This window comes from Crinia signifera, chromosome 9 (genome assembly GCF_055691185.1).
Source record: "Crinia signifera chromosome 9, ASM5569118v1, whole genome shotgun sequence".
Taxonomy (NCBI): domain Eukaryota; kingdom Metazoa; phylum Chordata; class Amphibia; order Anura; family Myobatrachidae; genus Crinia; species Crinia signifera.
The window spans coordinates 123,114,039-123,136,538 of NC_139225.1; the positions used below are offsets into that span (position 1 = coordinate 123,114,039).

General features: G+C 36.3%; 47 non-coding genes across 47 annotated transcripts in view; all 47 read right to left on the bottom strand.

The window, feature by feature from the left end:
* Nucleotides 1-231: 231 nt before the first annotated feature.
* Nucleotides 232-340, bottom strand: TRNAL-CAA (transfer RNA leucine (anticodon CAA)). Its single transcript has 2 exons — nt 303-340; nt 232-277 (listed from the first exon to the last, which is right to left on the bottom strand). It is a non-coding gene; the product is annotated as a tRNA-Leu (tRNA).
* Nucleotides 341-497: 157 nt separating this feature from the next.
* Nucleotides 498-606, bottom strand: TRNAL-CAA (transfer RNA leucine (anticodon CAA)). Its single transcript has 2 exons — nt 569-606; nt 498-543 (listed from the first exon to the last, which is right to left on the bottom strand). It is a non-coding gene; the product is annotated as a tRNA-Leu (tRNA).
* Nucleotides 607-1,802: 1,196 nt separating this feature from the next.
* Nucleotides 1,803-1,911, bottom strand: TRNAL-CAA (transfer RNA leucine (anticodon CAA)). The gene is made up of 2 exons: nt 1,874-1,911; nt 1,803-1,848 (listed from the first exon to the last, which is right to left on the bottom strand). It is a non-coding gene; the product is annotated as a tRNA-Leu (tRNA).
* Nucleotides 1,912-2,068: 157 nt separating this feature from the next.
* Nucleotides 2,069-2,177, bottom strand: TRNAL-CAA (transfer RNA leucine (anticodon CAA)). The gene is made up of 2 exons: nt 2,140-2,177; nt 2,069-2,114 (listed from the first exon to the last, which is right to left on the bottom strand). It is a non-coding gene; the product is annotated as a tRNA-Leu (tRNA).
* Nucleotides 2,178-2,334: 157 nt separating this feature from the next.
* Nucleotides 2,335-2,443, bottom strand: TRNAL-CAA (transfer RNA leucine (anticodon CAA)). The gene is made up of 2 exons: nt 2,406-2,443; nt 2,335-2,380 (listed from the first exon to the last, which is right to left on the bottom strand). It is a non-coding gene; the product is annotated as a tRNA-Leu (tRNA).
* Nucleotides 2,444-2,600: 157 nt separating this feature from the next.
* TRNAL-CAA (transfer RNA leucine (anticodon CAA)) lies at nt 2,601-2,709 on the bottom strand. Its single transcript has 2 exons — nt 2,672-2,709; nt 2,601-2,646 (listed from the first exon to the last, which is right to left on the bottom strand). It is a non-coding gene; the product is annotated as a tRNA-Leu (tRNA).
* Nucleotides 2,710-2,866: 157 nt separating this feature from the next.
* TRNAL-CAA (transfer RNA leucine (anticodon CAA)) lies at nt 2,867-2,975 on the bottom strand. The gene is made up of 2 exons: nt 2,938-2,975; nt 2,867-2,912 (listed from the first exon to the last, which is right to left on the bottom strand). It is a non-coding gene; the product is annotated as a tRNA-Leu (tRNA).
* Nucleotides 2,976-3,132: 157 nt separating this feature from the next.
* Nucleotides 3,133-3,241, bottom strand: TRNAL-CAA (transfer RNA leucine (anticodon CAA)). The gene is made up of 2 exons: nt 3,204-3,241; nt 3,133-3,178 (listed from the first exon to the last, which is right to left on the bottom strand). It is a non-coding gene; the product is annotated as a tRNA-Leu (tRNA).
* Nucleotides 3,242-3,561: 320 nt separating this feature from the next.
* On the bottom strand, nt 3,562-3,670 carry TRNAL-CAA (transfer RNA leucine (anticodon CAA)). Its single transcript has 2 exons — nt 3,633-3,670; nt 3,562-3,607 (listed from the first exon to the last, which is right to left on the bottom strand). It is a non-coding gene; the product is annotated as a tRNA-Leu (tRNA).
* A 423-nt stretch (nt 3,671-4,093) lies between these two features.
* Nucleotides 4,094-4,202, bottom strand: TRNAL-CAA (transfer RNA leucine (anticodon CAA)). Its single transcript has 2 exons — nt 4,165-4,202; nt 4,094-4,139 (listed from the first exon to the last, which is right to left on the bottom strand). It is a non-coding gene; the product is annotated as a tRNA-Leu (tRNA).
* Nucleotides 4,203-4,359: 157 nt separating this feature from the next.
* Nucleotides 4,360-4,468, bottom strand: TRNAL-CAA (transfer RNA leucine (anticodon CAA)). Its single transcript has 2 exons — nt 4,431-4,468; nt 4,360-4,405 (listed from the first exon to the last, which is right to left on the bottom strand). It is a non-coding gene; the product is annotated as a tRNA-Leu (tRNA).
* A 157-nt stretch (nt 4,469-4,625) lies between these two features.
* TRNAL-CAA (transfer RNA leucine (anticodon CAA)) lies at nt 4,626-4,734 on the bottom strand. The gene is made up of 2 exons: nt 4,697-4,734; nt 4,626-4,671 (listed from the first exon to the last, which is right to left on the bottom strand). It is a non-coding gene; the product is annotated as a tRNA-Leu (tRNA).
* A 157-nt stretch (nt 4,735-4,891) lies between these two features.
* TRNAL-CAA (transfer RNA leucine (anticodon CAA)) lies at nt 4,892-5,000 on the bottom strand. Its single transcript has 2 exons — nt 4,963-5,000; nt 4,892-4,937 (listed from the first exon to the last, which is right to left on the bottom strand). It is a non-coding gene; the product is annotated as a tRNA-Leu (tRNA).
* A 320-nt stretch (nt 5,001-5,320) lies between these two features.
* TRNAL-CAA (transfer RNA leucine (anticodon CAA)) lies at nt 5,321-5,429 on the bottom strand. The gene is made up of 2 exons: nt 5,392-5,429; nt 5,321-5,366 (listed from the first exon to the last, which is right to left on the bottom strand). It is a non-coding gene; the product is annotated as a tRNA-Leu (tRNA).
* Nucleotides 5,430-6,396: 967 nt separating this feature from the next.
* On the bottom strand, nt 6,397-6,505 carry TRNAL-CAA (transfer RNA leucine (anticodon CAA)). Its single transcript has 2 exons — nt 6,468-6,505; nt 6,397-6,442 (listed from the first exon to the last, which is right to left on the bottom strand). It is a non-coding gene; the product is annotated as a tRNA-Leu (tRNA).
* A 157-nt stretch (nt 6,506-6,662) lies between these two features.
* Nucleotides 6,663-6,771, bottom strand: TRNAL-CAA (transfer RNA leucine (anticodon CAA)). Its single transcript has 2 exons — nt 6,734-6,771; nt 6,663-6,708 (listed from the first exon to the last, which is right to left on the bottom strand). It is a non-coding gene; the product is annotated as a tRNA-Leu (tRNA).
* Nucleotides 6,772-7,738: 967 nt separating this feature from the next.
* TRNAL-CAA (transfer RNA leucine (anticodon CAA)) lies at nt 7,739-7,847 on the bottom strand. The gene is made up of 2 exons: nt 7,810-7,847; nt 7,739-7,784 (listed from the first exon to the last, which is right to left on the bottom strand). It is a non-coding gene; the product is annotated as a tRNA-Leu (tRNA).
* Nucleotides 7,848-8,004: 157 nt separating this feature from the next.
* TRNAL-CAA (transfer RNA leucine (anticodon CAA)) lies at nt 8,005-8,113 on the bottom strand. The gene is made up of 2 exons: nt 8,076-8,113; nt 8,005-8,050 (listed from the first exon to the last, which is right to left on the bottom strand). It is a non-coding gene; the product is annotated as a tRNA-Leu (tRNA).
* Nucleotides 8,114-9,080: 967 nt separating this feature from the next.
* Nucleotides 9,081-9,189, bottom strand: TRNAL-CAA (transfer RNA leucine (anticodon CAA)). Its single transcript has 2 exons — nt 9,152-9,189; nt 9,081-9,126 (listed from the first exon to the last, which is right to left on the bottom strand). It is a non-coding gene; the product is annotated as a tRNA-Leu (tRNA).
* A 701-nt stretch (nt 9,190-9,890) lies between these two features.
* TRNAL-CAA (transfer RNA leucine (anticodon CAA)) lies at nt 9,891-9,999 on the bottom strand. Its single transcript has 2 exons — nt 9,962-9,999; nt 9,891-9,936 (listed from the first exon to the last, which is right to left on the bottom strand). It is a non-coding gene; the product is annotated as a tRNA-Leu (tRNA).
* Nucleotides 10,000-10,156: 157 nt separating this feature from the next.
* TRNAL-CAA (transfer RNA leucine (anticodon CAA)) lies at nt 10,157-10,265 on the bottom strand. The gene is made up of 2 exons: nt 10,228-10,265; nt 10,157-10,202 (listed from the first exon to the last, which is right to left on the bottom strand). It is a non-coding gene; the product is annotated as a tRNA-Leu (tRNA).
* A 320-nt stretch (nt 10,266-10,585) lies between these two features.
* TRNAL-CAA (transfer RNA leucine (anticodon CAA)) lies at nt 10,586-10,694 on the bottom strand. The gene is made up of 2 exons: nt 10,657-10,694; nt 10,586-10,631 (listed from the first exon to the last, which is right to left on the bottom strand). It is a non-coding gene; the product is annotated as a tRNA-Leu (tRNA).
* Nucleotides 10,695-10,851: 157 nt separating this feature from the next.
* On the bottom strand, nt 10,852-10,960 carry TRNAL-CAA (transfer RNA leucine (anticodon CAA)). Its single transcript has 2 exons — nt 10,923-10,960; nt 10,852-10,897 (listed from the first exon to the last, which is right to left on the bottom strand). It is a non-coding gene; the product is annotated as a tRNA-Leu (tRNA).
* Nucleotides 10,961-11,117: 157 nt separating this feature from the next.
* On the bottom strand, nt 11,118-11,226 carry TRNAL-CAA (transfer RNA leucine (anticodon CAA)). The gene is made up of 2 exons: nt 11,189-11,226; nt 11,118-11,163 (listed from the first exon to the last, which is right to left on the bottom strand). It is a non-coding gene; the product is annotated as a tRNA-Leu (tRNA).
* Nucleotides 11,227-11,383: 157 nt separating this feature from the next.
* On the bottom strand, nt 11,384-11,492 carry TRNAL-CAA (transfer RNA leucine (anticodon CAA)). Its single transcript has 2 exons — nt 11,455-11,492; nt 11,384-11,429 (listed from the first exon to the last, which is right to left on the bottom strand). It is a non-coding gene; the product is annotated as a tRNA-Leu (tRNA).
* A 520-nt stretch (nt 11,493-12,012) lies between these two features.
* On the bottom strand, nt 12,013-12,121 carry TRNAL-CAA (transfer RNA leucine (anticodon CAA)). The gene is made up of 2 exons: nt 12,084-12,121; nt 12,013-12,051 (listed from the first exon to the last, which is right to left on the bottom strand). It is a non-coding gene; the product is annotated as a tRNA-Leu (tRNA).
* Nucleotides 12,122-13,088: 967 nt separating this feature from the next.
* On the bottom strand, nt 13,089-13,197 carry TRNAL-CAA (transfer RNA leucine (anticodon CAA)). Its single transcript has 2 exons — nt 13,160-13,197; nt 13,089-13,134 (listed from the first exon to the last, which is right to left on the bottom strand). It is a non-coding gene; the product is annotated as a tRNA-Leu (tRNA).
* Nucleotides 13,198-13,627: 430 nt separating this feature from the next.
* On the bottom strand, nt 13,628-13,736 carry TRNAL-CAA (transfer RNA leucine (anticodon CAA)). The gene is made up of 2 exons: nt 13,699-13,736; nt 13,628-13,673 (listed from the first exon to the last, which is right to left on the bottom strand). It is a non-coding gene; the product is annotated as a tRNA-Leu (tRNA).
* A 157-nt stretch (nt 13,737-13,893) lies between these two features.
* TRNAL-CAA (transfer RNA leucine (anticodon CAA)) lies at nt 13,894-14,002 on the bottom strand. Its single transcript has 2 exons — nt 13,965-14,002; nt 13,894-13,939 (listed from the first exon to the last, which is right to left on the bottom strand). It is a non-coding gene; the product is annotated as a tRNA-Leu (tRNA).
* A 157-nt stretch (nt 14,003-14,159) lies between these two features.
* TRNAL-CAA (transfer RNA leucine (anticodon CAA)) lies at nt 14,160-14,268 on the bottom strand. The gene is made up of 2 exons: nt 14,231-14,268; nt 14,160-14,205 (listed from the first exon to the last, which is right to left on the bottom strand). It is a non-coding gene; the product is annotated as a tRNA-Leu (tRNA).
* A 974-nt stretch (nt 14,269-15,242) lies between these two features.
* TRNAL-CAA (transfer RNA leucine (anticodon CAA)) lies at nt 15,243-15,351 on the bottom strand. Its single transcript has 2 exons — nt 15,314-15,351; nt 15,243-15,288 (listed from the first exon to the last, which is right to left on the bottom strand). It is a non-coding gene; the product is annotated as a tRNA-Leu (tRNA).
* A 320-nt stretch (nt 15,352-15,671) lies between these two features.
* Nucleotides 15,672-15,780, bottom strand: TRNAL-CAA (transfer RNA leucine (anticodon CAA)). Its single transcript has 2 exons — nt 15,743-15,780; nt 15,672-15,717 (listed from the first exon to the last, which is right to left on the bottom strand). It is a non-coding gene; the product is annotated as a tRNA-Leu (tRNA).
* A 157-nt stretch (nt 15,781-15,937) lies between these two features.
* TRNAL-CAA (transfer RNA leucine (anticodon CAA)) lies at nt 15,938-16,046 on the bottom strand. The gene is made up of 2 exons: nt 16,009-16,046; nt 15,938-15,983 (listed from the first exon to the last, which is right to left on the bottom strand). It is a non-coding gene; the product is annotated as a tRNA-Leu (tRNA).
* Nucleotides 16,047-16,203: 157 nt separating this feature from the next.
* On the bottom strand, nt 16,204-16,312 carry TRNAL-CAA (transfer RNA leucine (anticodon CAA)). Its single transcript has 2 exons — nt 16,275-16,312; nt 16,204-16,249 (listed from the first exon to the last, which is right to left on the bottom strand). It is a non-coding gene; the product is annotated as a tRNA-Leu (tRNA).
* A 520-nt stretch (nt 16,313-16,832) lies between these two features.
* On the bottom strand, nt 16,833-16,941 carry TRNAL-CAA (transfer RNA leucine (anticodon CAA)). The gene is made up of 2 exons: nt 16,904-16,941; nt 16,833-16,878 (listed from the first exon to the last, which is right to left on the bottom strand). It is a non-coding gene; the product is annotated as a tRNA-Leu (tRNA).
* Nucleotides 16,942-17,098: 157 nt separating this feature from the next.
* Nucleotides 17,099-17,207, bottom strand: TRNAL-CAA (transfer RNA leucine (anticodon CAA)). The gene is made up of 2 exons: nt 17,170-17,207; nt 17,099-17,144 (listed from the first exon to the last, which is right to left on the bottom strand). It is a non-coding gene; the product is annotated as a tRNA-Leu (tRNA).
* Nucleotides 17,208-17,908: 701 nt separating this feature from the next.
* Nucleotides 17,909-18,017, bottom strand: TRNAL-CAA (transfer RNA leucine (anticodon CAA)). Its single transcript has 2 exons — nt 17,980-18,017; nt 17,909-17,954 (listed from the first exon to the last, which is right to left on the bottom strand). It is a non-coding gene; the product is annotated as a tRNA-Leu (tRNA).
* A 157-nt stretch (nt 18,018-18,174) lies between these two features.
* TRNAL-CAA (transfer RNA leucine (anticodon CAA)) lies at nt 18,175-18,283 on the bottom strand. The gene is made up of 2 exons: nt 18,246-18,283; nt 18,175-18,213 (listed from the first exon to the last, which is right to left on the bottom strand). It is a non-coding gene; the product is annotated as a tRNA-Leu (tRNA).
* An 804-nt stretch (nt 18,284-19,087) lies between these two features.
* TRNAL-CAA (transfer RNA leucine (anticodon CAA)) lies at nt 19,088-19,196 on the bottom strand. Its single transcript has 2 exons — nt 19,159-19,196; nt 19,088-19,133 (listed from the first exon to the last, which is right to left on the bottom strand). It is a non-coding gene; the product is annotated as a tRNA-Leu (tRNA).
* Nucleotides 19,197-19,353: 157 nt separating this feature from the next.
* On the bottom strand, nt 19,354-19,462 carry TRNAL-CAA (transfer RNA leucine (anticodon CAA)). Its single transcript has 2 exons — nt 19,425-19,462; nt 19,354-19,399 (listed from the first exon to the last, which is right to left on the bottom strand). It is a non-coding gene; the product is annotated as a tRNA-Leu (tRNA).
* Nucleotides 19,463-19,782: 320 nt separating this feature from the next.
* TRNAL-CAA (transfer RNA leucine (anticodon CAA)) lies at nt 19,783-19,891 on the bottom strand. Its single transcript has 2 exons — nt 19,854-19,891; nt 19,783-19,828 (listed from the first exon to the last, which is right to left on the bottom strand). It is a non-coding gene; the product is annotated as a tRNA-Leu (tRNA).
* A 701-nt stretch (nt 19,892-20,592) lies between these two features.
* On the bottom strand, nt 20,593-20,701 carry TRNAL-CAA (transfer RNA leucine (anticodon CAA)). The gene is made up of 2 exons: nt 20,664-20,701; nt 20,593-20,638 (listed from the first exon to the last, which is right to left on the bottom strand). It is a non-coding gene; the product is annotated as a tRNA-Leu (tRNA).
* A 157-nt stretch (nt 20,702-20,858) lies between these two features.
* TRNAL-CAA (transfer RNA leucine (anticodon CAA)) lies at nt 20,859-20,967 on the bottom strand. Its single transcript has 2 exons — nt 20,930-20,967; nt 20,859-20,904 (listed from the first exon to the last, which is right to left on the bottom strand). It is a non-coding gene; the product is annotated as a tRNA-Leu (tRNA).
* A 701-nt stretch (nt 20,968-21,668) lies between these two features.
* On the bottom strand, nt 21,669-21,777 carry TRNAL-CAA (transfer RNA leucine (anticodon CAA)). The gene is made up of 2 exons: nt 21,740-21,777; nt 21,669-21,714 (listed from the first exon to the last, which is right to left on the bottom strand). It is a non-coding gene; the product is annotated as a tRNA-Leu (tRNA).
* Nucleotides 21,778-21,934: 157 nt separating this feature from the next.
* TRNAL-CAA (transfer RNA leucine (anticodon CAA)) lies at nt 21,935-22,043 on the bottom strand. The gene is made up of 2 exons: nt 22,006-22,043; nt 21,935-21,980 (listed from the first exon to the last, which is right to left on the bottom strand). It is a non-coding gene; the product is annotated as a tRNA-Leu (tRNA).
* A 157-nt stretch (nt 22,044-22,200) lies between these two features.
* TRNAL-CAA (transfer RNA leucine (anticodon CAA)) lies at nt 22,201-22,309 on the bottom strand. The gene is made up of 2 exons: nt 22,272-22,309; nt 22,201-22,246 (listed from the first exon to the last, which is right to left on the bottom strand). It is a non-coding gene; the product is annotated as a tRNA-Leu (tRNA).
* A 157-nt stretch (nt 22,310-22,466) lies between these two features.
* Nucleotides 22,467-22,500, bottom strand: part of TRNAL-CAA (transfer RNA leucine (anticodon CAA)) — a 109-nt gene continuing 75 nt past the window's right edge. Inside the window, exon 2 of the tRNA in view lies at nt 22,467-22,500. This exon is cut by the window's right edge and continues 12 nt beyond it. This is a non-coding gene — a tRNA (tRNA-Leu).

The window sequence follows — 22,500 nt, forward strand, 5'->3', positions numbered from 1 at the left end:
GTTGATGGGATAACTTTATTCCTCTGATCTTCCACAGTTTCTACTGATTACATTTCTTTCATTTATTAAGCTGCATGTTGCTTTGAAATAAATGTGATCAAGATATCTATGTCGAAAACAAGAACAAATATAACACAAAGAACTACTAACTGCATTTATCGGTATCAGTCATACGTATTATAAGACTAATTGGCAGTTGAATGTAGTTGCTATTGAAACAATAAAAAGCTTTGTCAGAAGTGGGATTTGAACCCACGCCTCTTTACAGAGACCAAAAAGCCCTTTTACAGGAAGAACGGATTCTTGAGTCTGGCGCCTTAGGCCTCTCGGCCATCCTGACAAGTACATGAACGTGACTGAAAATGTATGCCATTTTGGATTATGATTCTTTCTTTTAATAAAAAAAATACTGAAAGTGCATTTATTGGTATCAATCATACTTATTATAAGACTAATCGAAATTTAAATGTAGTTGCTATTGAAACAATAAAAAGCTTTGTCAGAAGTGGGATTTGAACCCACGCCTCTTTATAGAGACCAGAAAGCCCTTTAACAGGAAGAACAGATTCTTGAGTCTGGCGCCTTAGACCGCTCGGCCATCCTGACTAGTACATGAGCATGACTGAAAATGTATGCCATTTTGGATTATGATTCTTTCTTTTAATAAAAAAATAATGAAAGGTTGGGGTTGGTGTGTTGATGGGATAACTTTATTCCTCTGATCTTCCACAGTTTCTACTGATTACATTTCTTTAATTTATTAAGCTGCATGTTGCTTTGAAATAAATGTGATCAAGATATCTATGTCGAAAACAAGAACAAATAAAACACAAAGAACTACTAACTGCATTTATCGGTATCAGTCATACGTATTATAATACTAATTGGCAGTTGGATGTAGTTGCTATTGAAACAATAAAAAGCTTTGTCAGAAGTGGGATTTGAACACACGCCTCTTTACAGAGATGGCATACATTTTCAGTCATGTTCATGTACTTGTCAGGATGGCCGAGCGGTCTAAGGCGCCAGATGTATGCCATTTAGCTTTTTATTGTTTCAATAGCAACTACATTCAACTGCCAATTAGTCTTATAATACGTATGACTGATACCGATAAATGCAGTTAGTAGTTATTTGTGTTTTATTTGTTCTTGTTTTCGACATAGATATCTTGATCACATTTATTTCAAAGCAACATGCAGCTTAATAAATTAAAGAAATGTAATCAGTAGAAACTGTGGAAGATCAGAGGAATAAAGTTATCCCATCTCTTTACAGAGACCAGAAAGCCCTTTAACAGGAAGAACGCATTCTTGAGTCTGGCTCCTTAGACCGCTCGGCCATCCTGACTAGTACATGAGCGTGACTGAAAATGTATGCCATTTTGGATTATGATTCTTTCTTTACAGAGACCTGAAAGCCCTTTAACAGGAAGAACGAATTCTTGAGTCTGGCGCCTTAGACTGCTCGGCCATCCTGACAAGTAGACTAGTGTGACTGAAAATGTATGCCATTTTGGATTATGATTCTTTCTTTTAATAAAAAAAATAATGAAAGGTTGGGGTTGGTGTGTTGATGGGATAACTTTATTTCTCTGATCTTCCACAGTTTCTACTGATTACATTTCTTTAATTTATTAAGCTGCATGTTGCTTTGAAATAAATGTGATCAAGATATCTATGTCGAAAACAAGAACAAATAAAACACAAAGAATTACTAACTGCATTTATCGGTATCAGTCATACGTATTATAAGACTAATTGGCAGTTGGATGTAGTTGCTATTGAAACAATAAAAAGCTTTGTCAGAAGTGGGATTTGAACCCACGCCTCTTTACAGAGACCAGAAAGCCCTTTAACAGGAAGAACGGATTCTTGAGTCTGGCGCCTTAGACCGCTCGGCCATCCTGACAAGTACATGCACATGACTGAAAATGTATGCCATTTTGGATTATGATTCTTTCTTTTAATAAGAAAAATACTGAAAGTGCATTTATCGGTATCAATCATACGTATTATAATACTAATCGAAATTCGAATGTAGTTGCTATTGAAACAATAAAAAGCTTTGTCAGAAGTGGGATTTGAACCGACGCCTCTTTACAGAGACCAGAAAGCCCTTTAACAGGAAGAACAGATTCTTGAGTCTGGCGCCTTAGACCGCTCAGCCATCCTGACAAGTACATGATCGTGACTGAAAATGTATGCCATTTTGGATTATGATTCTTTCTTTTAATAAGAAAAATACTGAAAGTGCATTTATCGGTATCAATCATACGTATTATAAGACTCATCGAAATTCGAATGTAGTTGCTATTGAAACAATAAAAAGCTTTGTCAGAAGTGGGATTTGAACCCACGCCTTTTTACAGAGACCAGAAAGCCCTTTAACAGGAAGAACGGATTTTTGAGTCTGGCGCCTTAGACCACTCGGCAATCCTGACAAGTACATGGTCATGGCTGAAAATGTATGCCATTTTGGATTATGATTCTTTCTTTTAATAAGAAAAATACTGAAAGTGCATTTATCGGTATCAATCATACGTATTATAAGACTCATCGAAATTCGAATGTAGTTGCTATTGAAACAATAAAAAGCTTTGTCAGAAGTGGGATTTGAACCCACGCCTCTTTACAGAGACCAGAAAGCCCTTTAACAAGAAGAACGGATTCTTGAGTCTGGCACCTTAGACCACTCGGCAATCCTGACAAGTACATGGTCATGGCTGAAAATGTATGCCATTTTTGATTATGATTCTTTCTTTTAATAAGAAAAATACTGAAAGTGAATTTATCGGTATCAATCATACGTATTATAAGACTAATCGAAATTCGAATGTAGTTGCTATTGAAACAATAAAAAGCTTTGTCAGAAGTGGGATTTGAACACACGCCTCTTTACAGAGACCAGAAAGCCCTTTAACAGGAAGAACGGATTCTTGAGTCTGGCGCCTTAGACCGCTCGGCCATCCTGACAAGTACATGGTCATGGCAGAAAATGTATGCCATTTTGGATTATGATTCTTTCTTTTAATAAGAAAAATACTGAAAGTGCATTTATCGGTATCAATCATACGTATTATAAGACTAATCGAAATTCGAATGTAGTTGCTATTGAAACAATAAAAAGCTTTGTCAGAAGTGGGATTTGAACCGACGCCTCTTTACAGAGACCAGAAAGCCCTTTAACAGGAAGAACGGATTTTTGAGTCTGGCGCCTTAGACCGCTCAGCCATCCTGACAAGTACATGATCGTGATTGAAAATGTATGCCATTTTGGATTATGATTCTTTCTTTTAATAAAAAAATAATGAAAGGTTGGGGTTGGTGTGTTGATGGGATAACTTTATTCCTCTGATCTTCCACAGTTTCTACTGATTACATTTCTTTAATTTATTAAGCTGCATGTTGCTTTGAAATAAATGTGATCAAGATATCTATGTCGAAAACAAGAACAAATAAAACACAAAGAACTACTAACTGCATTTATCGGTATCAGTCATACGTATTATAAGACTAACTGGCAGTTGAATGTAGTTGCTATTGAAACAATAAAAAGCTTTGTCAGAAGTGGGATTTGAACCCACGCCTCTTTACAGAGACCAGAAAGCCCTTTTACAGGAAGAACGGATTCTTGAGTCTGGCGCCTTAGGCCGCTCGGCCATCCTGACAAGTACATGGACGTGCCTGAAAATGTATGCCATTTTGGATTATGATTCTTTCTTTTAATAAAAAAAATACTGAAAGTGCATTTATCGGTATCAATCATACGTATTATAAGACTAATCGAAATTTGAATGTAGTTGCTATTGAAACAATAAAAAGCTTTTTCAGAAGTGGGATTTGAACACACGCCTCTTTACAGAGACCAGAAAGCCCTTTAACAGGAAGAACGGATTCTTGAGTCTGGCGCCTTAGACCGCTCGGCCATCCTGACAAGTACATGGTCATGGCAGAAAATGTATGCCATTTTGGATTATGATTCTTTCTTTTAATAAGAAAAATACTGAAAGTGCATTTATCGGTATCAGTCATACGTATTATAAGACTAATCGAAATTCGAATGTAGTTGCTATTGAAACAATAAAAAGCTTTGTCAGAAGTGGGATTTGAACCCACGCCTTTTTACAGAGACCAGAAAGCCCTTTAACAGGAAGAACGGATTTTTGAGTCTGGCGCCTTAGACCACTCGGCAATCCTGACAAGTACATGGTCATGGCTGAAAATGTATGCCATTTTGGATTATGATTCTTTCTTTTAATAAGAAAAATACTGAAAGTGCATTTATCGGTATCAATCATACGTATTATAAGACTCATCGAATTTCGAATGTAGTTGCTATTGAAACAATAAAAAGCTTTGTCAGAAGTGGGATTTGAACCCACGCCTCTTTACAGAGACCAGAAAGCCCTTTAACAAGAAGAACGGATTCTTGAGTCTGGCACCTTAGATCGCTCGGCCATCCTGACAAGTACATGATCGTGACTGAAAATGTATGCCATTTTTGATTATGATTCTTTCTTTTAATAAGAAAAATACTGAAAGTGAATTTATCGGTATCAATCATACGTATTATAAGACTAATCGAAATTCGAATGTAGTTGCTATTGAAACAATAAAAAGCTTTGTCAGAAGTGGGATTTGAACACACGCCTCTTTACAGAGACCAGAAAGCCCTTTAACAGGAAGAACGGATTCTTGAGTCTGGCGCCTTAGACCGCTCGGCCATCCTGACAAGTACATGGTCATGGCAGAAAATGTATGCCATTTTGGATTATGATTCTTTCTTTTAATAAGAAAAATACTGAAAGTGCATTTATCGGTATCAATCATACGTATTATAAGACTAATCGAAATTCGAATGTAGTTGCTATTGAAACAATAAAAAGCTTTGTCAGAAGTGGGATTTGAACCGACGCCTCTTTACAGAGACCAGAAAGCCCTTTAACAGGAAGAACGGATTTTTGAGTCTGGCGCCTTAGACCGCTCAGCCATCCTGACAAGTACATGATCGTGATTGAAAATGTATGCCATTTTGGATTATGATTCTTTCTTTTAATAAAAAAATAATGAAAGGTTGGGGTTGGTGTGTTGATGGGATAACTTTATTCCTCTGATCTTCCACAGTTTCTACTGATTACATTTCTTTAATTTATTAAGCTGCATGTTGCTTTGAAATAAATGTGATCAAGATATCTATGTCGAAAACAAGAACAAATAAAACACAAAGAATTACTAACTGCATTTATCGGTATCAGTCATACGTATTATAAGACTAATTGGCAGTTGGATGTAGTTGCTATTGAAACAATAAAAAGCTTTGTCAGAAGTGGGATTTGAACCCACGCCTCTTTACAGAGACCAGAAAGCCCTTTAACAGGAAGAACGGATTCTTGAGTCTGGCGCCTTAGACCGCTCGGCCATCCTGACAAGTACATGAACATGACTGAAAATGTATGCCATTTTGGATTATGATTCTTTCTTTTAATAAGAAAAATACTGAAAGTGCATTTATCGGTATCAATCATACGTATTATAATACTAATCGAAATTCGAATGTAGTTGCTATTGAAACAATAAAAAGCTTTGTCAGAAGTGGGATTTGAACCGACGCCTCTTTACAGAGACCAGAAAGCCCTTTAACAGGAAGAACAGATTCTTGTGTCTGGCGCCTTAGACCTCTCGGCCATCCTGACAAGTACATGAACATGACTGAAAATGTATGCCATCTCTGTAAAGAGGCGTGTGTTCAAATCCCACTTCTGACAAAGCTTTTTATTGTTTCAATAGCAACTACATTCAACTGCCAATTAGTCTTATAATACGTATGACTGATACCGATAAATGCAGTTAGTAGTTCTTTGTGTTTTATTTGTTCTTGTTTTCGACATAGATATCTTGATCACATTTATTTCAAAGCAACATGTAGCTTAATAAATTAAAGAAATGTAATCAGTAGAAACTGTGGAAGATCAGAGAAATAAAGTTATCCCATCTCTTTACAGAGACCAGAAAGCCCTTTAACAGGAAGAACGGATTCTTGAGTCTGGCGCCTTAGACCGCTCGGCCATCCTGACTAGCACATGAGCGTGACTGAAAATGTATGCCATTTTGGATTATGATTCTTTCTTTTAATAAAAAAATAATGAAAGGTTGGGGTTGGTGTGTTGATGGGATAACTTTATTCCTCTGATCTTCCACAGTTTCTACTGATTACATTTCTTTAATTTATTAAGCTGCATGTTGCTTTGAAATAAATGTGATCAAGATATCTATGTCGAAAACAAGAACAAATAAAACACAAAGAATTACTAACTGCATTTATCGGTATCAGTCATACGTATTATAAGACTAATTGGCAGTTGGATGTAGTTGCTATTGAAACAATAAAAAGCTTTGTCAGAAGTGGGATTTGAACCCACGCCTCTTTACAGAGACCAGAAAGCCCTTTTACAGGAAGAACGGATTCTTGAGTCTGGCGCCTTAGACCGCTCGGCCATCCTGACAAGTACATGAACATGACTGAAAATGTATGCCATTTTGGATTATGATTCTTTCTTTTAATAAAAAAAATACTGAAAGTGCATTTATCGATATCAATCATACGTATTATAAGACTAATCGAAATTTGAATATAGTTTCTATTGAAACAATAAAAAGCTTTGTCAGAAGTGGGATTTGAACCCACAGCTCTTTACAGAGACCAGAAAGCCCTTTAACAGGAAGAACGGATTCTTGAGTCTGGCGCCTTAGACCACTCGGCCATCCTGACAAGTACATGGTCATGGCTGAAAATGTATGCCATTTTGGATTATGATTCTTTCTTTTAATAAGAAAAATACTGAAAGTGCATTTATCGGTATCAATCATACGTATTATAATACTAATCGAAATTCGAATGTAGTTGCTATTGAAACAATAAAAAGCTTTGTCAGAAGTGGGATTTGAACCGACGCCTCTTTACAGAGACCAGAAAGCCCTTTAACAGGAAGAACAGATTCTTGTGTCTGGCGCCTTAGACCGCTCGGCCATCCTGACAAGTACATGAACATGACTGAAAATGTATGCCATCTCTGTAAAGAGGCGTGTGTTCAAATCCCACTTCTGACAAAGCTTTTTATTGTTTCAATAGCAACTACATTCAACTGCCAATTAGTCTTATAATACGTATGACTGATACCGATAAATGCAGTTAGTAGTTCTTTGTGTTTTATTTGTTCTTGTTTTCGACATAGATATCTTGATCACATTTATTTCAAAGCAACATGTAGCTTAATAAATTAAAGAAATGTAATCAGTAGAAACTGTGGAAGATCAGAGAAATAAAGTTATCCCATCTCTTTACAGAGACCAGAAAGCCCTTTAACAGGAAGAACGGATTCTTGAGTCTGGCGCCTTAGACCGCTCGGCCATCCTGACTAGCACATGAGCGTGACTGAAAATGTATGCCATTTTGGATTATGATTCTTTCTTTTAATAAAAAAATAATGAAAGGTTGGGGTTGGTGTGTTGATGGGATAACTTTATTCCTCTGATCTTCCACAGTTTCTACTTATTACATTTCTTTAATTTATTAAGCTGCATGTTGCTTTGAAATAAATGTGATCAAGATATCTATGTCGAAAACAAGAACAAATAAAACACAAAGAATTACTAACTGCATTTATCGGTATCAGTCATACGTATTATAAGACTAATTGGCAGTTGGATGTAGTTGCTATTGAAACAATAAAAAGCTTTGTCAGAAGTGGGATTTGAACCCACGCCTCTTTACAGAGACCAGAAAGCCCTTTTACAGGAAGAACGGATTCTTGAGTCTGGCGCCTTAGACCGCTCGGCCATCCTGACAAGTACATGAACATGACTGAAAATGTATGCCATTTTGGATTATGATTCTTTCTTTTAATAAAAAAAATACTGAAAGTGCATTTATCGATATCAATCATACGTATTATAAGACTAATCGAAATTTGAATATAGTTTCTATTGAAACAATAAAAAGCTTTGTCAGAAGTGGGATTTGAACCCACAGCTCTTTACAGAGACCAGAAAGCCCTTTAACAGGAAGAACGGATTCTTGAGTCTGGCGCCTTAGACCACTCGGCCATCCTGACAAGTACATGGTCATGGCTGAAAATGTATGCCATTTTGGATTATGATTCTTTCTTTTAATAAGAAAAATACTGAAAGTGCATTTATCGGTATCAATCATACGTATTATAATACTAATCGAAATTCGAATGTAGTTGCTATTGAAACAATAAAAAGCTTTGTCAGAAGTGGGATTTGAACCGACGCCTCTTTACAGAGACCAGAAAGCCCTTTAACAGGAAGAACAGATTCTTGTGTCTGGCGCCTTAGACCGCTCGGCCATCCTGACAAGTACATGAACATGACTGAAAATGTATGCCATCTCTGTAAAGAGGCGTGTGTTCAAATCCCACTTCTGACAAAGCTTTTTATTGTTTCAATAGCAACTACATTCAACTGCCAATTAGTCTTATAATACAAATGACTGATACCGATAAATGCAGTTAGTAGTTCTTTGTGTTTTATTTGTTCTTGTTTTCGACATAGATATCTTGATCACATTTATTTCAAAGCAACATGTAGCTTAATAAATTAAAGAAATGTAATCAGTAGAAACTGTGGAAGATCAGAGAAATAAAGTTATCCCATCTCTTTACAGAGACCAGAAAGCCCTTTAACAGGAAGAACGGATTCTTGAGTCTGGCGCCTTAGACCGCTCGGCCATCCTGACTAGCACATGAGCGTGACTGAAAATGTATGCCATTTTGGATTATGATTCTTTCTTTTAATAAAAAAATAATGAAAGGTTGGGGTTGGTGTGTTGATGGGATAACTTTATTCCTCTGATCTTCCACAGTTTCTACTGATTACATTTCTTTAATTTATTAAGCTGCATGTTGCTTTGAAATAAATGTGATCAAGATATCTATGTCGAAAACAAGAACAAATAAAACACAAAGAATTACTAACTGCATTTATCGGTATCAGTCATACGTATTATAAGACTAATTGGCAGTTGAATGTAGTTGCTTTTGAAACAATAAAAAGCTTTGTCAGAAGTGGGATTTGAACCCACGCCTCTTTACAGAGACCAGAAAGCCCTTTAACAGGAAGAACAGATTCTTGTGTCTGGTGCCTTAGACCGCTCGGCCATCCTGACAAGTACATGAGCATGACTGAAAATGTATGCCATCTCTGTAAAGAGGCGTGTGTTCAAATCCCACTTCTGACAAAGCTTTTTATTGTTTCAATAGCAACTACATTCAACTGCCAATTAGTCTTATAATACGTATGACTGATACCGATAAATGCAGTTAGTAGTTCTTTGTGTTTTATTTGTTCTTGTTTTCGACATAGATATCTTGATCACATTTATTTTAAAGCAACATGCAGCTTAATAAATTAAAGAAATGTAATCAGTAGAAACTGTGGAAGATCAGAGAAATAAAGTTATCCCATCTCTTTACAGAGACCAGAAAGCCCTATAACAGGAAGAACGGATTCTTGAGTCTGGCGCCTTAGACCGCTCGGCCATCCTGACTAGCACATGAGCGTGACTGAAAATGTATGCCATTTTGGATTATGATTCTTTCTTTTAATAAAAAAATAATGAAAGGTTGGGGTTGGTGTGTTGATGGGTTAACTTTATTCCTCTGATCTTCCACAGTTTCTACTGATTACATTTCTTTAATTTATTAAGCTGCATGTTGCTTTGGAATAAATGTGATCAAGATATCTATGTCGAAAAAAAGAACAAATAAAGCACAAAGAATTACTAACTGCATTTATCGGTATCAGTCATATATATTGTAAGACTAATTGGCAGTTGGATGTAGTTGCTATTGAAACAATAAAAAGCTTTGTCAGAAGTGGGATTTGAACCCACGCCTCTTTACAGAGACCAGAAAGCCCTTTAACAGGAAGAACGGATTCTTGAGTCTGTCGCCTTAGACCGCTCGGCCATCCTGACAAGTACATGAACATGACTGAAAATGTATGCCATTTTGAATTATGATTCTTTCTTTTAATAAGAAAAATACTGAAAGTGCATTTATCGGTATCAATCATACGTATTATAAGAATAATCGAAATTCGAATGTAGTTGCTATTGAAACAATAAAAAGCTTTGTCAGAAGTGGGATTTGAACCCACGCCTCTTTACAGAGACCAGAAAGCCCTTTAACAGGAAGAACAGATTCTTGAGTCTGGCGCCTTAGACCGCTCTGCCATCCTGACTAGCACATGAGCGTGACTGAAAATGTATACCATTTTGGATTATGATTCTTTCTTTTAATAAAAAAATAATGATAGGTTGGGGTTGGTGTGTTGATGGGATAACTTTATTCCTCTGATCTTCCACAGTTTCTACTGATTACATTTCTTTAATTTATTAAGCTGCATGTTGCTTTGAAATAAATGTGATCAAGATATCTATGTCGAAAACAAGAACAAATAAAACACAAAGAATTACTAACTGCATTTATCGGTATCAGTCATACGTATTATAAGACTAATTGGCAGTTGGATGTAGTTGCTATTGAAACAATAAAAAGCTTTGTCAGAAGTGGGATTTGAACCCACGCCTCTTTACAGAGACCAGAAAGCCCTTTTACAGGAAGAACGGATTCTTGAGTCTGGCGCCTTAGACCGCTCGGCCATCCTGACAAGTACATGAACATGACTGAAAATGTATGCCATTTTGGATTATGATTCTTTCTTTTAATAAGAAAAATACTGAAAGTGCATTTATCGGTATCAATCATACGTATTATAAGAATGATCGAAATTCGAATGTAGTTGCTATTGAAACAATAAAAAGCTTTGTCAGAAGTGGGATTTGAACCCACGCCTCTTTACAGAGACCAGAAAGCCCTTTAACAGGACGAACGGATTCTTGAGTCTGGCGCCTTAGACCGCTCGGCCATCCTGACAAGTACATGAACATGACTGAAAATGTATGCCATTTTGGATTATGATTCTTTCTTTTAATAAAAAAAATACTGAAAGTGCATTTATCGGTATCAATCATACGTATTATAAGACTAATCGAAATTTGAATATAGTTTCTATTGAAACAATAAAAAGCTTTGTCAGAAATGGGATTTGAACCCACGCCTCTTTACAGAGACCAGAAAGCCCTTTAACAGGAAGAACGGATTCTTGAGTCTGGCGCCTTAGACCGCTCAGCCATCCTGACAAGTACATGGTCATGGCTGAAAATGTATGCCATTTTGGATTATGATTCTTTCTTTTAATAAGAAAAATACTGAAAGTGCATTTATCGGTATCAATCATACGTATTATAAGACTAATCGAAATTCGAATGTAGTTGCTATTGAAACAATAAAAAGCTTTGTCAGAAGTGGGATTTGAACCCACGCCTCTTTACAGAGACCAGAAAGCCCTTTAACAGGAAGAACGGATTCTTGAGTCTGGCGCCTTAGACCGCTCAGCCATCCTGACAAGTACATGATCGTGACTGAAAATGTATGCCATTTTGGATTATGATTCTTTCTTTTAATAAAAAAATAATGAAAGGTTGGGGTTGGTGTGTTGATGGGATAACTTTATTCCTCTGATCTTCCACAGTTTCTACTGATTACATTTCTTTCATTTATTAAGCTGCATGTTGCTTTGAAATAAATGTGATCAAGATATCTATGTCGAAAACAAGAACAAATAAAACACAAAGAACTACTAACTGCATTTATCGGTATCAGTCATACGTATTATAAGACTAATTGCCAGTTGAATGTAGTTGCTATTGAAACAATAAAAAGCTAAATGGCATACATCTGGCGCCTTAGACCGCTCGGCCATCCTGACAAGTACATGAACATGACTGAAAATGTATGCCATTTTGGATTATGATTCTTTCTTTTAATAAAAAAAATACTGAAAGTGCATTTATCGATATCAATCATACGTATTATAAGACTAATCGAAATTTGAATATAGTTTCTATTGAAACAATAAAAAGCTTTGTCAGAAGTGGGATTTGAACCCACAGCTCTTTACAGAGAGCAGAAAGCCCTTTAACAGGAAGAACGGATTCTTGAGTCTGGCGCCTTAGACCACTCGGCCATCCTGACAAGTACATGGTCATGGCTGAAAATGTATGCCATTTTGGATTATGATTCTTTCTTTTAATAAGAAAAATACTGAAAGTGCATTTATCGGTATCAATCATACGTATTATAATACTAATCGAAATTCGAATGTAGTTGCTATTGAAACAATAAAAAGCTTTGTCAGAAGTGGGATTTGAACCGACGCCTCTTTACAGAGACCAGAAAGCCCTTTAACAGGAAGAACAGATTCTTGTGTCTGGCGCCTTAGACCGCTCGGCCATCCTGACAAGTACATGAACATGACTGAAAATGTATGCCATCTCTGTAAAGAGGCGTGTGTTCAAATCCCACTTCTGACAAAGCTTTTTATTGTTTCAATAGCAACTACATTCAACTGCCAATTAGTCTTATAATACGTATGACTGATACCGATAAATGCAGTTAGTAGTTCTTTGTGTTTTATTTGTTCTTGTTTTCGACATAGATATCTTGATCACATTTATTTCAAAGCAACATGTAGCTTAATAAATTAAAGAAATGTAATCAGTAGAAACTGTGGAAGATCAGAGAAATAAAGTTATCCCATCTCTTTACAGAGACCAGAAAGCCCTTTAACAGGAAGAACGGATTCTTGAGTCTGGCGCCTTAGACCGCTCGGCCATCCTGACTAGCACATGAGCGTGACTGAAAATGTATGCCATTTTGGATTATGATTCTTTCTTTTAATAAAAAAATAATGAAAGGTTGGGGTTGGTGTGTTGATGGGATAACTTTATTCCTCTGATCTTCCACAGTTTCTACTGATTACATTTCTTTAATTTATTAAGCTGCATGTTGCTTTGAAATAAATGTGATCAAGATATCTATGTCGAAAACAAGAACAAATAAAACACAAAGAATTACTAACTGCATTTATCGGTATCAGTCATACGTATTATAAGACTAATTGGCAGTTGGATGTAGTTGCTATTGAAACAATAAAAAGCTTTGTCAGAAGTGGGATTTGAACCCACGCCTCTTTACAGAGACCAGAAAGCCCTTTTACAGGAAGAACGGATTCTTGAGTCTGGCGCCTTAGACCGCTCGGCCATCCTGACAAGTACATGAACATGACTGAAAATGTATGCCATTTTGGATTATGATTCTTTCTTTTAATAAAAAAAATACTGAAAGTGCATTTATCGATATCAATCATACGTATTATAAGACTAATCGAAATTTGAATATAGTTTCTATTGAAACAATAAAAAGCTTTGTCAGAAGTGGGATTTGAACCCACAGCTCTTTACAGAGAGCAGAAAGCCCTTTAACAGGAAGAACGGATTCTTGAGTCTGGCGTCTGGCGCCTTAGACCACTCGGCCATCCTGACAAGTACATGGTCATGGCTGAAAATGTATGCCATTTTGGATTATGATTCTTTCTTTTAATAAGAAAAATACTGAAAGTGCATTTATCGGTATCAATCATACGTATTATAATACTAATCGAAATTCGAATGTAGTTGCTATTGAAACAATAAAAAGCTTTGTCAGAAGTGGGATTTGAACCCACGCCTCTTTACAGAGACCAGAAAGCCCTTTTACAGGAAGAACGGATTCTTGAGTCTGGCGCCTTAGGCCGCTCGGCCATCCTGACAAGTACATGAACGTGACTGAAAATGTATGCCATTTTGGATTATGATTCTTTCTTTTAATAAAAAAAATACTGAAAGTGCATTTATCGGTATCAATCATACGTATTATAAGACTAATCAAAATTTGAATGTAGTTGCTATTGAAACAATAAAAAGCTTTGTCAGAAGTTGGATTTGAACCGACGCCTCTTTACAGAGACCAGAAAGCCCTTTAACAGGAAGAACGGATTCTTGAGTCTGGCGCCTTAGACCGCTCGGCCATCCTAACAAGTACATGTACATGGCAGAAAATGTATGCCATTTTGGATTATGATTCTTTCTTTTAATAAAAAAAATACTGAAAGTGCATTTATTGGTATCAATCATACTTATTATAAGACTAATCGAAATTTGAATGTAGTTGCTATTGAAACAATAAAAAGCTTTGTCAGAAGTGGGATTTGAACCCACGCCTCTTTATAGAGACCAGAAAGCCCTTTAACAGGAAGAACAGATTCTTGAGTCTGGCGCCTTAGACCGCTCGGCCATCCTGACTAGTACATGAGCATGACTGAAAATGTATGCCATTTTGGATTATGATTCTTTCTTTTAATAAAAAAATAATGAAAGGTTGGGGTTGGTGTGTTGATGGGATAACTTTATTCCTCTGATCTTCCACAGTTTCTACTGATTACATTTCTTTAATTTATTAAGCTGCATGTTGCTTTGAAATAAATGTGATCAAGATATCTATGTCGAAAACAAGAACAAATAAAACACAAAGAACTACTAACTGCATTTATCGGTATCAGTCATACGTATTATAATACTAATTGGCAGTTGGATGTAGTTGCTATTGAAACAATAAAAAGCTTTGTCAGAAGTGGGATTTGAACACACGCCTCTTTACAGAGATGGCATACATTTTCAGTCATGTTCATGTACTTGTCAGGATGGCCGAGCGGTCTAAGGCGCCAGATGTATGCCATTTAGCTTTTTATTGTTTCAATAGCAACTACATTCAACTGCCAATTAGTCTTATAATACGTATGACTGATACCGATAAATGCAGTTAGTAGTTATTTGTGTTTTATTTGTTCTTGTTTTCGACATAGATATCTTGATCACATTTATTTCAAAGCAACATGCAGCTTAATAAATTAAAGAAATGTAATCAGTAGAAACTGTGGAAGATCAGAGGAATAAAGTTATCCCATCTCTTTACAGAGACCAGAAAGCCCTTTAACAGGAAGAACGCATTCTTGAGTCTGGCTCCTTAGACCGCTCGGCCATCCTGACTAGTACATGAGCGTGACTGAAAATGTATGCCATTTTGGATTATGATTCTTTCTTTACAGAGACCTGAAAGCCCTTTAACAGGAAGAACGAATTCTTGAGTCTGGCGCCTGGATTATGATTCTTTCTTTTAATAAGAAAAATACTGAAAGTGCATTTATCGGTATCAATCATACGTATTATAAGAATAATCGAAATTCGAATGTAGTTGCTATTGAAACAATAAAAAGCTTTGTCAGAAGTGGGATTTGAACCCACGCCTCTTTACAGAGACCAGAAAGCCCTTTAACAGGAAGAACAGATTCTTGAGTCTGGCGCCTTAGACCGCTCTGCCATCCTGACTAGCACATGAGCGTGACTGAAAATGTATACCATTTTGGATTATGATTCTTTCTTTTAATAAAAAAATAATGATAGGTTGGGGTTGGTGTGTTGATGGGATAACTTTATTCCTCTGATCTTCCACAGTTTCTACTGATTACATTTCTTTAATTTATTAAGCTGCATGTTGCTTTGAAATAAATGTGATCAAGATATCTATGTCGAAAACAAGAACAAATAAAACACAAAGAATTACTAACTGCATTTATCGGTATCAGTCATACGTATTATAAGACTAATTGGCAGTTGGATGTAGTTGCTATTGAAACAATAAAAAGCTTTGTCAGAAGTGGGATTTGAACCCACGCCTCTTTACAGAGACCAGAAAGCCCTTTTACAGGAAGAACGGATTCTTGAGTCTGGCGCCTTAGACCGCTCGGCCATCCTGACAAGTACATGAACATGACTGAAAATGTATGCCATTTTGGATTATGATTCTTTCTTTTAATAAGAAAAATACTGAAAGTGCATTTATCGGTATCAATCATACGTATTATAAGAATGATCGAAATTCGAATGTAGTTGCTATTGAAACAATAAAAAGCTTTGTCAGAAGTGGGATTTGAACCCACGCCTCTTTACAGAGACCAGAAAGCCCTTTAACAGGAAGAACGGATTCTTGAGTCTGGCGCCTTAGACCGCACAGCCATCCTGACAAGTACATGGTCATGGCTGAAAATGTATGCCATTTTGGATTATGATTCTTTCTTTTAATAAGAAAAATACTGAAAGTGCATTTATCGGTATCAATCATACGTATTATAAGACTAATCGAAATTCGAATGTAGTTGCTATTGAAACAATAAAAAGCTTTGTCAGAAGTGGGATTTGAACCCACGCCTCTTTACAGAGACCAGAAAGCCCTTTAACAGGAAGAACGGATTCTTGAGTCTGGCGCCTTAGACCGCTCAGCCATCCTGACAAGTACATGATCGTGACTGAAAATGTATGCCATTTTGGATTATGATTCTTTCTTTTAATAAAAAAATAATGAAAGGTTGGGGTTGGTGTGTTGATGGGATAACTTTATTCCTCTGATCTTCCACAGTTTCTACTGATTACATTTCTTTCATTTATTAAGCTGCATGTTGCTTTGAAATAAATGTGATCAAGATATCTATGTCGAAAACAAGAACAAATAAAACACAAAGAACTACTAACTGCATTTATCGGTATCAGTCATACGTATTATAAGACTAATTGGCAGTTGAATGTAGTTGCTATTGAAACAATAAAAAGCTAAATGGCATACATCTGGCGCCTTAGACCGCTCGGCCATCCTGACAAGTACATGAACATGACTGAAAATGTATGCCATTTTGGATTATGATTCTTTCTTTTAATAAAAAAAATACTGAAAGTGCATTTATCGATATCAATCATACGTATTATAAGACTAATCGAAATTTGAATATAGTTTCTATTGAAACAATAAAAAGCTTTGTCAGAAGTGGGATTTGAACCCACGCCTCTTTACAGAGACCAGAAAGCCCTTTAACAGGAAGAACGGATTCTTGAGTCTGGCGCCTTAGACCGCTCGGCCATCCTGACAAGTACATGGTCATGCCTGAAAATGTATGCCATTTTGGATTATGATTCTTTCTTTTAATAAGAAAAATACTGAAAGTGCATTTATCGGTATCAATCATACGTTTTATAAGACTAATCGAAATTCGAATGTAGTTGCTATTGAAACAATAAAAAGCTTTGCCAGAAGTGGGATTTGAACCCACGCCTCTTTACAGAGACCAGAAAGCCCTTTAACAGGAAGAACAGATTCTTGTGTCTGGCGCCTTAGACCGCTCGGCCATCCTGACAAGTACATGAACATGACTGAAAATGTATGCCATCTCTGTAAAGAGGCGTGTGTTCAAATCCCACTTCTGACAAAGCTTTTTATTGTTTCAATAGCAACTACATTCAACTGCCAATTAGTCTTATAATACGTATGACTGATACCGATAAATGCAGTTAGTAGTTCTTTGTGTTTTATTTGTTCTTGTTTTCGACATAGATATCTTGATCACATTTATTTCAAAGCAACATGTAGCTTAATAAATTAAAGAAATGTAATCAGTAGAAACTGTGGAAGATCAGAGAAATAAAGTTATCCCATCTCTTTACAGAGACCAGAAAGCCCTTTAACAGGAAGAACGGATTCTTGAGTCTGGCGCCTTAGACCGCTCGGCCATCCTGACTAGCACATGAGCGTGACTGAAAATGTATGCCATTTTGGATTATGATTCTTTCTTTTAATAAAAAAATAATGAAAGGTTGGGGTTGGTGTGTTGATGGGATAACTTTATTCCTCTGATCTTCCACAGTTTCTACTGATTACATTTCTTTAATTTATTAAGCTGCATGTTGCTTTGAAATAAATGTGATCAAGATATCTATGTCGAAAACAAGAACAAATAAAACACAAAGAATTACTAACTGCATTTATCGGTATCAGTCATACGTATTATAAGACTAATTGGCAGTTGGATGTAGTTGCTATTGAAACAATAAAAAGCTTTGTCAGAAGTGGGATTTGAACCCACGCCTCTTTACAGAGACCAGAAAGCCCTTTTACAGGAAGAACGGATTCTTGAGTCTGGCGCCTTAGACCGCTCGGCCATCCTGACAAGTACATGAACATGACTGAAAATGTATGCCATTTTGGATTATGATTCTTTCTTTTAATAAAAAAAATACTGAAAGTGCATTTATCGATATCAATCATACGTATTATAAGACTAATCGAAATTTGAATATAGTTTCTATTGAAACAATAAAAAGCTTTGTCAGAAGTGGGATTTGAACCCACAGCTCTTTACAGAGAGCAGAAAGCCCTTTAACAGGAAGAACGGATTCTTGAGTCTGGCGCCTTAGACCACTCGGCCATCCTGACAAGTACATGGTCATGGCTGAAAATGTATGCCATTTTGGATTATGATTCTTTCTTTTAATAAGAAAAATACTGAAAGTGCATTTATCGGTATCAATCATACGTATTATAATACTAATCGAAATTCGAATGTAGTTGCTATTGAAACAATAAAAAGCTTTGTCAGAAGTGGGATTTGAACCGACGCCTCTTTACAGAGACCAGAAAGCCCTTTAACAGGAAGAACAGATTCTTGTGTCTGGCGCCTTAGACCGCTCGGCCATCCTGACAAGTACATGAACATGACTGAAAATGTATGCCATCTCTGTAAAGAGGCGTGTGTTCAAATCCCACTTCTGACAAAGCTTTTTATTGTTTCAATAGCAACTACATTCAACTGCCAATTAGTCTTATAATACGTATGACTGATACCGATAAATGCAGTTAGTAGTTCTTTGTGTTTTATTTGTTCTTGTTTTCGACATAGATATCTTGATCACATTTATTTCAAAGCAACATGTAGCTTAATAAATTAAAGAAATGTAATCAGTAGAAACTGTGGAAGATCAGAGAAATAAAGTTATCCCATCTCTTTACAGAGACCAGAAAGCCCTTTAACAGGAAGAACGGATTCTTGAGTCTGGCGCCTTAGACCGCTCGGCCATCCTGACAAGTACATGAAAATGACTGAAAATGTATGCCATTTTGGATTATGATTCTTTCTTTTAATAAAAAAAATACTGAAAGTGCATTTATCGATATCAATCATACGTATTATAAGACTAATCGAAATTTGAATATAGTTTCTATTGAAACAATAAAAAGCTTTGTCAGAAGTGGGATTTGAACCCACGCCTCTTTACAGAGACCAGAAAGCCCTTTAACAGGAAGAACGGATTCTTGAGTCTGGCGCCTTAGACCACTCGGCCATCCTGACAAGTACGTGGTCATGGCTGAAAATGTATGCCATTTTGGATTATGATTCTTTCTTTTAATAAGAAAAATACTGAAAGTGCATTTATCGGTATCAATCATACGTATTATAATACTAATCGAAATTCGAATGTAGTTGCTATTGAAACAATAAAAAGCTTTGTCAGAAGTGGGATTTGAACCGACGCCTCTTTACAGAGACCAGAAAGCCCTTTAACAGGAAGAACGGATTCTTGAGTCTGGCGCCTTAGACCGCTCAGCCATCCTGACAAGTACATGATCGTGACTGAAAATGTATGCCATTTTGGATTATGATTCTTTCTTTTAATAAAAAAATAATGAAAGGTTGGGGTTGGTGTGTTGATGGGATAACTTTATTCCTCTGATCTTCCACAGTTTCTACTGATTACATTTCTTTAATTTATTAAGCTGCATGTTGCTTTGAAATAAATGTGATCAAGATATCTATGTCGAAAACAAGAACAAATAAAACACAAAGAACTACTAACTGCATTTATCGGTATCAGTCATACGTATTATAAGACTAATTGGCAGTTGAATGTAGTTGCTATTGAAACAATAAAAAGCTTTGTCAGAAGTGGGATTTGAACCCACGCCTCTTTACAGAGACCAGAAAGCCCTTTAACAGGAAGAACAGATTCTTGTGTCTGGCGCCTTAGACCGCTCGGCCATCCTGACAAGTACATGAACATGACTGAAAATGTATGCCATCTCTGTAAAGAGGCGTGTGTTCAAATCCCACTTCTGACAAAGCTTTTTATTGTTTCAATAGCAACTACATTCAACTGCCAATTAGTCTTATAATACGTATGACTGATACCGATAAATGCAGTTAGTAGTTCTTTGTGTTTTATTTGTTCTTGTTTTCGACATAGATATCTTGATCACATTTATTTCAAAGCAACATGCAGCTTAATAAATTAAAGAAATGTAATCAGTAGAAACTGTGGAAGATCAGAGAAATAAAGTTATCCCATCTCTTTACAGAGACCAGAAAGCCCTATAACAGGAAGAACGGATTCTTGAGTCTGGCGCCTTAGACCGCTCGGCCATCCTGACTAGCACATGAGCGTGACTGAAAATGTATGCCATTTTGGATTATGATTCTTTCTGTTAATAAAAAAATAATGAAAGGTTGGGGTTGGTGTGTTGATGGGATAACTTTATTCCTCTGATCTTCCACAGTTTCTACTGATTACATTTCTTTAATTTATTAAGCTGCATGTTGCTTTGGAATAAATGTGATCAAGATATCTATGTCGAAAACAAGAACAAATAAAGCACAAAGAATTACTAACTGCATTTATCGGTATCAGTCATACGTATTGTAAGACTAATTGGCAGTTGGATGTAGTTGCTATTGAAACAATAAAAAGCTTTGTCAGAAGTGGGATTTGAACCCACGCCTCTTTACAGAGACCAGAAAGCCCTTTAACAGGAAGAACGGATTCTTGAGTCTGGCGCCTTAGACCGCTCGGCCATCCTGACAAGTACATGGTCATGCCTGAAAATGTATGCCATTTTGGATTATGATTCTTTCTTTTAATAAGAAAAATACTGAAAGTGCATTTATCGGTATCAATCATACGTTTTATAAGACTAATCGAAATTCGAATGTAGTTGCTATTGAAACAATAAAAAGCTTTGCCAGAAGTGGGATTTGAACCCACGCCTCTTTACAGAGACCAGAAAGCCCTTTAACAGGAAGAACAGATTCTTGTGTCTGGCGCCTTAGACCGCTCGGCCATCCTGACAAGTACATGAACATGACTGAAAATGTATGCCATCTCTGTAAAGAGGCGTGTGTTCAAATCCCACTTCTGACAAAGCTTTTTATTGTTTCAATAGCAACTACATTCAACTGCCAATTAGTCTTATAATACGTATGACTGATACCGATAAATGCAGTTAGTAGTTCTTTGTGTTTTATTTGTTCTTGTTTTCGACATAGATATCTTGATCACATTTATTTCAAAGCAACATGTAGCTTAATAAATTAAAGAAATGTAATCAGTAGAAACTGTGGAAGATCAGAGAAATAAAGTTATCCCATCTCTTTACAGAGACCAGAAAGCCCTATAACAGGAAGAACGGATTCTTGAGTCTGGCGCCTTAGACCGCTCGGCCATCCTGACAAGTACATGATCGTGATTGAAAATGTATGCCATTTTGGATTATGATTCTTTCTTTTAATAAAAAAATAATGAAAGGTTGGGATTGGTGTGTTGATGGGATAACTTTATTCCTCTGATCTTCCACAGTTTCTACTGATTACATTTCTTTAATTTATTAAGCTGCATGTTGCTTTGAAATAAATGTGATCAAGATATCTATGTCGAAAACAAGAACAAATAAAACACAAAGAATTACTAACTGCATTTATCGGTATCAGTCATACGTATTATAAGACTAATTGGCAGTTGGATGTAGTTGCTATTGAAACAATAAAAAGCTTTGTCAGAAGTGGGATTTGAACCCACGCCTCTTTACAGAGACCAGAAAGCCCTTTTACAGGAAGAACGGATTCTTGAGTCTGGCGCCTTAGACCGCTCGGCCATCCTGACAAGTACATGAACATGACTGAAAATGTATGCCATTTTGGATTATGATTCTTTCTTTTAATTAGAAAAATACTGAAAGTGCATTTATCGGTATCAATCATACGTATTATAAGAATAATCGAAATTCGAATGTAGTTGCTATTGAAACAATAAAAAGCTTTGTCAGAAGTGGGATTTGAACCCACGCCACTTTACAGAGACCAGAAAGCCCTTTAACAGGAAGAACGGATTCTTGAGTCTGGCGCCTTAGACCGCTCGGCCATCCTGACAAGTACATGAAAATGACTGAAAATGTATGCCATTTTGGATTATGATTCTTTCTTTTAATAAAAAAAATACTGAAAGTGCATTTATCGATATCAATCATACGTATTATAAGACTAATCGAAATTTGAATATAGTTTCTATTGAAACAATAAAAAGCTTTGTCAGAAGTGGGATTTGAACCCACGCCTCTTTACAGAGACCAGAAAGCCCTTTAACAGGAAGAACGGATTCTTGAGTCTGGCGCCTTAGACCACTCGGCCATCCTGACAAGTACGTGGTCATGGCTGAAAATGTATGCCATTTTGGATTATGATTCTTTCTTTTAATAAGAAAAATACTGAAAGTGCATTTATCGGTATCAATCATACGTATTATAATACTAATCGAAATTCGAATGTAGTTGCTATTGAAACAATAAAAAGCTTTGTCAGAAGTGGGATTTGAACCGACGCCTCTTTA